Consider the following 7,771-nt stretch of genomic DNA (forward strand, 5'->3'; position numbering starts at 1 on the left):
TGGATGCATCCTAAATCATGACTCGTACGAATAACAGAATGTTTCTGGTGTAAAAGAGCACTCTGGAAAATAGACTGACTTTATATAATGCCTTGCTGTGATGTAGCCTGTAATATACGAGTTGGGAAATCTATCAAATCTAGTGCAGGAATAGGACATATAATGGATAACGTCAGTGAAATTCAGCTCTAGTTAGAATCATATCCATGAACTACAATTTTGAAGAGACCATTTGATCAGGTTTAAATCAACATTTACTAAAGTCTGGTGTGATTCTTGTGTTAATTCACATCTGACAGACCAATGAAAGTCATCCTGCACTCAGAAACCCAAGTATTTAAGTCTCCCACAGGACGGTTAAAATAACGACCTGCTGCACATCAGGTTGTGGAACCTTTCTTTTCTGGCCTGCCCGTCAGTCTGACTGATGCCATGGCCTTCAGAGGGCCTGGCAAAACACGTGGCTGGTACTTCTGTGGTATTTGCCTTCTGGTCGAAGCAGACATTTACAAGATGTGCCACCCAGTGAGAAGGCAGTGCCCATTCATCACAGTGATTATCAGTGGGAGGTCCAGTGTCTCCTTCTCTGTCTCTCTCACTGCATATCTTATCCAGCAGTGTCAAAAGACACATTCCTTATGACTCTCATGTTAAAATGTACAAGATATAATATGGCATTTGGTCCTCAGATCAGGTGTAACCATAATACACGACCTATGCACTCAATAATTCACCCTAAAACCAATCCCCCACCTTTAGAAGTCAGAGCTGTTTTACCCCCCTGCAGACAGCTGAAGGTCTCTGAGGCTTCTGAGCTATGTGTACCACACTCTCTGGTTTACTGACTCTCGCTATGCGAAAAAGATTGCGTTTTGGCAGGAGTGCTGACAGAGGGCCAAGGTGGAAAGAATCAGTAGGAGCCTGTCTGTGGAAAAGAAGCTGTAGCTCTAAACTGAAGCCCCCTGATCCCTTGAGGAGGATACAGTTCTCACCACACTCTTATTCTGCGGCGCTTCAGGGTGATATTAAACTTATTGAGAGAGCTTTAAAACCAGTTACATTATGGCAATTCTCACAGGGGAAAGTAAGTATGATGCTTCTCCACAGCTTTTAACAAAAACTGCAACTAAATGTAAATGAAATTCACCAGCAGAAACCTATAATATAATATGACATGATATTTGTAAGTGAGAAATCCAGCTGCATGCTCTCTGTAAACCAAGAGAAATAGAGATTTCTTTAGTAATCCGAATGAGGTAAATACTGTGTAATGCAGCTTCTCAAAAGCAGGAAAACATGCACTTCCATGTCAACAAAATTTAAGAGTTAGGATCTTTGTTTGTAGCTCTATCAAAATTGTTTGTTCAGCTGTACTAGTGTATAATTTCCTCTTGTCATTTGGCTTTATTTACTGATTGAAAAATGTCTGATAAGTAATATAAAAGACAGAATACTGGATTTCCTATCTTAGTGTTTGGAAACCACAGCTGGATTCGGCCACTGGACAAAGTATTTACTGTTCCAGAGAGAAGCAGGATTGATATATAAGTATCATTTACACTCGATAATGTTCTTTGCCTAACACAAACCAGAATGGAAGAAAACTTGCTTCTTACCATAAGGTACAAAGCTTTGTACTGTTTTTCTTGTGATTTTACAGTTGAATTTTAACACAAAATACCATCCATCCATTTTAATCTCCTTAACTGGGGCCAGGCTGCGGGGGCAGCAGGCCAAGCAAAGCACCCCAGACATCCCTCTACCCAGCAAACCTTTTCCAGCTCCTCCTGGAGGACCCAAAGGCGTTCCCAGGCCAGATGAGATATGTAATCCCTCCAGCATGTTCAGGTTCCTACCTCCTACCAGTGGGACGTGCTCAAAACACCTCTAACGGGAGGCACTCAGAGGGCATCTTAATCAGATGCCTCAATCACCTCAAGTAGCGGCTCCACTTTCAAGCTCCCTCTGGATCTCCAATCTCCTCACCCTATCTCTAGGCTGAGCCCAGCTTCCCCGTGGAGGAAACCCATTTTGGCCACTTGTATCTGCGATCTCATTCTTTCAGTCCCTACCCAGAGCTCATGACCATAGATGAGGGTTGGGACGTAGATGGACCAGTATATCAAAAGCTTCACCTTCCAGCTCAGCTCCATTTTCACCCCGATGGTCTGGTGCAGTGCCCGCATCATTGCAGATGCCGCACCAAACCGCCAATCCAGCTCACACTCCATTCTACAAAAACAGCAAAAACAGAGCAACATTAACATTAATTTTGAATCACGTCTCGCCAATTACTGAATATATCACTCTCTTTTAGCTCTGTTTTTGGTCTACACCACTTCCTGGAGGAAATATCTGGCTCTTAAAGGTGTAGTGTGTAGGATTTAGTGGCATCTAGCAGTGAGATTGCAGATTACAGCCACCTGAAACTTCTCCCATGTGCCAAGGGTGTAGGAGAACTGAAGTAGGTAACAGCAAAATGAAAATGGCCTTATCTAGAGCCAGTGTTTGGTTTGTCCGTTCTAGGCTACTGTAGAAAAACACGGTGGACTCTACGTAAACGGCTCATTCCAAGGTAACAAAAAAACACAGCAATTGTTTTTTTCAGGTGATTATAAACTAGTGAAAACATAGGTGTGAATATTATATTCTATTTATGCAATACATCCCCTTTAATCCAACAAACCAGACCTTTAAGTGGCCAATGCTACACTTTATTTACCCGCTAGTTGGCCACTTACAAGGCTGATGAAAGAGGGAAGATGAAACAATAATTGAGGGCTGGAAAGTCGTAAAAAAAAAATGAGCTCAATGTGGTTATAAAGCTCTGTAGAGCCAGGGATAATTCTCTGTGGGTCCATCATTACAAGCAACCTGTTTCACATACAAGTGGTCATGTGATCCACTGCTAATACAAAAATATTGATATAGTGGCTTTATTGTCATTAGACTGTCATTAAATGACATCTATTGGTTGCCATCTAAAGTCAACATTTTACAGATTATTATTATCACAATCATGACATGTCCAATATTTCTTTCATGTTATGTCTTTTAAAATCATTTAACTTGTTTATAGTCACTAATTCTTGCAAATGCTTTTATGCTTTTGCAGCAACAGTGACATGATGCCCGATGGCTCAGTTTTTTCTTTCACTCCCTGTACTGAGAGCAGCTCATAAACTATTTATTTTGGCGAAAAGTTGCCAAGCAATTCATCCCAAAAAACACTGAGACATACACAGAACTTCTGAGCAGCCTTTCATTTTTCTTTCTTGAACACAGAAAAAAACTGACAGATTTTTTAACACTGTACTCACAAACACCCTATTTTAAAGAGAGGGCTGTCACATCCTGGGTTTGTTGACCAAATACTGTGTGCCGATGCACACAGACACATGTGACACACTGCTGACTATTGGGGAACTTCTCAACCATTTCAAGATGTGCAGTGCAGTCTGAGGCATACTCTGTGTGCTACATTAACATGCACTTTACTTCATCGTGTTCACCTCTTTAAGGGTTTCCTTTTGACACATACTTAGTCTTTCAGCAGTGTGATTTTGATCTGATCACCCTCAAGACCCAATCAGATTCTTTGTTTGTTCGTGATAGACCCAAAGATCATTTACATTTTACTGAAACAGACAACAGAGGAATGAGACTCGTACATAAGAGACTGTCTGACCAAAGAGACCGGGCTCGCTACCAGCTTCAATCAATCATGTATTTATGGCCAGTTCTGAGAATATTATGGAGTTGGAAATATATTTTTACATATTTACCACCTTGCATATTTTTCTATATAACACTAGACTGGTTTGAAAAGTTTAAGAGACACCACAGTCTATGGGAGACACACAGGAGGCCCTCTATTCTCAGAGGTCAAAGGCTGATAGGAAGTTAAGGGGTGTTAAAATGTTGCAAGACATAGTATTCTGTTTTATTACCAGATACACATAAACTCAAGTCTCAGTGTGCTTGCAAATATGTGTTTAATTGCTTTATTGCAACATTGTATTCAGATTAAGTTATAAAGTGTGGTGCACTGCCAGCTAGTTCTGCCAGAGCATGTTTCATTTCACTTATCCACCTACTGCCTGTTCTAGGTCACCAGAACCAACAGGCACATGTGGGGGAACCTGTCAGGTTTCCGCTTTATGAAGGAAAACCTCTGATGTCATCTTACTCTCCGGCCCAAAACTATCACCTTTCAACACACAGCTGGGCAATGGACCAGAGATGAGGGGGAAATGGCTGGAAATCTGCTGCACGTAAGCGAGTGTAGCAGATGAGTCAGTGAAGACTGGATAATTGATTTCATGAGGTGAAGTCAGGTTGTTGAGGGAGTGAACAAACTGTACCATCAACCTTTTTAAAAAAGATTTTCTTTACTATGTTTCTACGATACTGAAAAATATACTCTATTCTGATAACTCAAAATAAAAGCACAACAAAAGCATAACTAAAAACAAAAATAGAAAATCCAGCTGTGATAAAATTCAAATTTATCATTGTTCTGGCAGGACGTGTGAACTACGACCTTTATGACATGACAGAGGGAGATGGTGCTTTATTCTGGTCTCTTCTGTGGTTAGACAGCAAAACAAGTCTTAGTTTGGCTTAACAACAATTTCAGATGATTTATCCTAAGACGGGGCCATGGCATGATTGAAATAACACCCACAACTCATTTCTGCAAGCAGCATTTATCTCGAAGCTGTGGAGGCCAGAAAATTGGCCTTTTTTCTTCCTCTGAGTACAAAATTTGACTCCTGTGGGTTGTAAAATGGGACTTGTGAAAAGCCTGAGCCAAATAAAAGATAAAAAGATAATGTTTTCACTCGCACAGGTTATGGAAGCTGCTGAGAATAAAGCAGCTGGGACACATTTTTCAAACACCACACTTGGTAAGTAACAGGGGAAATGATTCTGCAAGGCTCAAGTGTTCTTTTACAAAATAAAACGTGCTTTATTGTGGGTCTGAAAGTCAATTTGCTCCTTCAGATTACAGTTCATTATGCTGGAATCAGCGGTCGGTTCAAGGATAGAAAGTGACAATATTATAAGGTTGAAGTTCCGCTATACTCAAAAATGTGTTTTTCTTCTGGTTATGTCCTTTAAAATGTCTGACCTTAGATATTCTGACTTGAATCTGTGCACAGTTTGTCACCAAAGAGGTGTTTTCACATTCCTCTACAGAAGGGGTGATGTCTGTGCATTTCCCTAAAATCTGAGATTCAAACCAGGTGAGCCAAGTTAAGGTTAAGTTAAGTATGTCACCAATATGAAAGCCAATTGATGTCTAATATGGAATACACCTATCAACAAGGTGACCGACTTCAACACAACACCGGCAAATTAACCTGAAACCTCCAGCACAGAACGGACTTGTCAGTACAGAGAGCAGAGTTAGCATTAGCATGTACCCCTTTTCCACCAAAATTAGCATGTGTATGCAGGTTTTTTAACACCCACTATAGACACCACAGTAGATGAGTATACCTTTCTAGTTTTTTGCTGGTGTGTCACGTTCAGGCCAGAAAACAACTTAGTAAACAGTAAAGCAGCATGGAGGCCAGTGAAAATGTTACAATGGTTACTTATTTTTTTTAAAATATTTTTTCTCTTACTTAGTCAGTCTGCCTTTAAAATTCACTGCCAACTAATTCAAGATTGATGTTTGAGTGCTGCTTGGAATGAGAAAGACAATATTTTCTAGCAGCCCATCACTGCATTTCGCTAGAAGAGGGGCTAAAACTAGCTCGTCCATCCGTGTGTTGTATTTCCATCACTGCCAATTGGAGCCAATCAGTGTAAATCACTAGTTTCATCATGATAAGATGTTATAATGATTCTCTGGACAATGATATCACAAACACGATATCTGCTGATATAATTAAGCCTGCCGGTCAGGTGGTTACGTCATGTTTTCTGAGTATTTTCTCTTACAACAGCATTGTTTACATACGGCATGTGCTTTGTCTGTTGACCTGTATTTTCTCTAAAATCCAATCCTGAAAACCATCCTTGGTTGCTTGCCATTATCTTCCTGGTGCTCTTTGGTGATACAGAATTTCAACATTAAGGCGTATCCTAAAGATGATTATATGGATCAGTATTTTCACTATGCATCTAAGATATTGGATTGTTGAGTCATTTGTCCCAGGTTTGAATGTTAACTACAACCCTTCTCATTAAAGCTAGATGTTAGCGAGTGTTAGTGGTTTTTTATGCAGTGGGAAATAGGCTGTTTTGACAGCAAACATGGTGGAGTGTGTAGTTTTTGGATGTAAACTGGACCCTGGTGCGACCTTCCACAATCCATAAACTTCATAGTAACAGATATTATTGTATGTTTCACAAACACCGATGTGGTGTTAGCCACTGCCAGCTAGCCTACAAGTTCACAAAGAAAAAAAAAAAAAATGCTAACTACAATTCTGAAACATCTGCTAGTAGTCCATTTTGGTGTGCAAGAGACTCCCTTACCTGACTCTGGGTCTGACCGAGGCTCAAACATGTTTGTCTGAATTTCTGCAATATTTCCTCTAACACTAACACGCTATCTTGATGTGCACTGCTCTTTCACTGATCAAAATGGAAAGCAAAACTTACCACACACAAATTCCTCAGTGACAGAGAGAGAGAGTAGATCTACCACCAGCCCCTTTACAGACTGTTTTGACTGTTATGTGGGAAAAACAGGTTAGACAAAGTACAAGTAAGTATTACTTTACAACATGTCTGGAGAGGGACTTGAAAAAAATAGTTTGCACATAGGAATATATGGAATATTTGATACATTTGCCAATAGTTATGTATATGAGAAGAGCAATACCACTTCCATATGTAGCCTATAGGCCCTATACTTTAAGCTAGTGCTAGCAGGTGGGTAGCTTAGCTTAGCTTAGCATCGAGAGCAGAAGTGATAAAAGACAGTTAGCCAAAATGTTCTAGCACGTTTGACCAGTTAACTTGTTAGTGTATATCTAGTTTGTTTAATCTGCACAAACACCAGAGTAGCTCCGCCAGGTGATATTATCTACAGGCTAACTGCAAAGATGATAAAAGAGTCTGTAAAGGTACACAAGTGCAGTGAGATAATGGGAAAGTCAGTGTGGTCAGTGTGAACACATGAGAAAACCTGTGAAACAATGGGAAACACATGTTCCCATAGTCCCATGGGGAGGGGACTACGGCAAGTGGTACTTACATGCAATCATGTCTAATGGCATGAGTCCAGTTTTAAGAGGGAATGGAAATCCCTGATGCAAATGTACAGTAAGGCTGAGTGCAGATATTCAACACTGGTGACCAGAACAGTTCCTCTAATTAGTTTCAGGTAATGTGTTCATCATGATGGAATCCACAGAGAATAACTGGGGTGGATTGGTGACACAACAATGGCAGCTTTGGAAGCTTCCCATTATGTCACACATGAGGCAAAATATTCTGGCCCTCAGTGTATCAGCAGCCATCCTGTAAATGGAGCGTGTAATAGCTTGTCTCGCACAATAAGACTGCGTGTGATAAGAAGAGATCGCAGCAGTACGCTTGCTTTGCATGCACAATACCATGTTTCCAACTTGGCAGCGGTCAGGGGCCAGGTTGCCACATGAGTGCGCGCCAACCATCACCACATCCTTGGAAAATAAGTCAGATTGGTCAGATCTTTCATCGCTGTAATGTAAAAATACTTGGAAATAGTAGCATAGAGAGGGAGGACATGAGGGATGAAGTTGTTTGTGACAGAAGTATGCCACATGTG

Source organism: Epinephelus fuscoguttatus, linkage group LG4 (assembly GCF_011397635.1).
Source record: "Epinephelus fuscoguttatus linkage group LG4, E.fuscoguttatus.final_Chr_v1".
NCBI lineage: Eukaryota > Metazoa > Chordata > Actinopteri > Perciformes > Serranidae > Epinephelus > Epinephelus fuscoguttatus.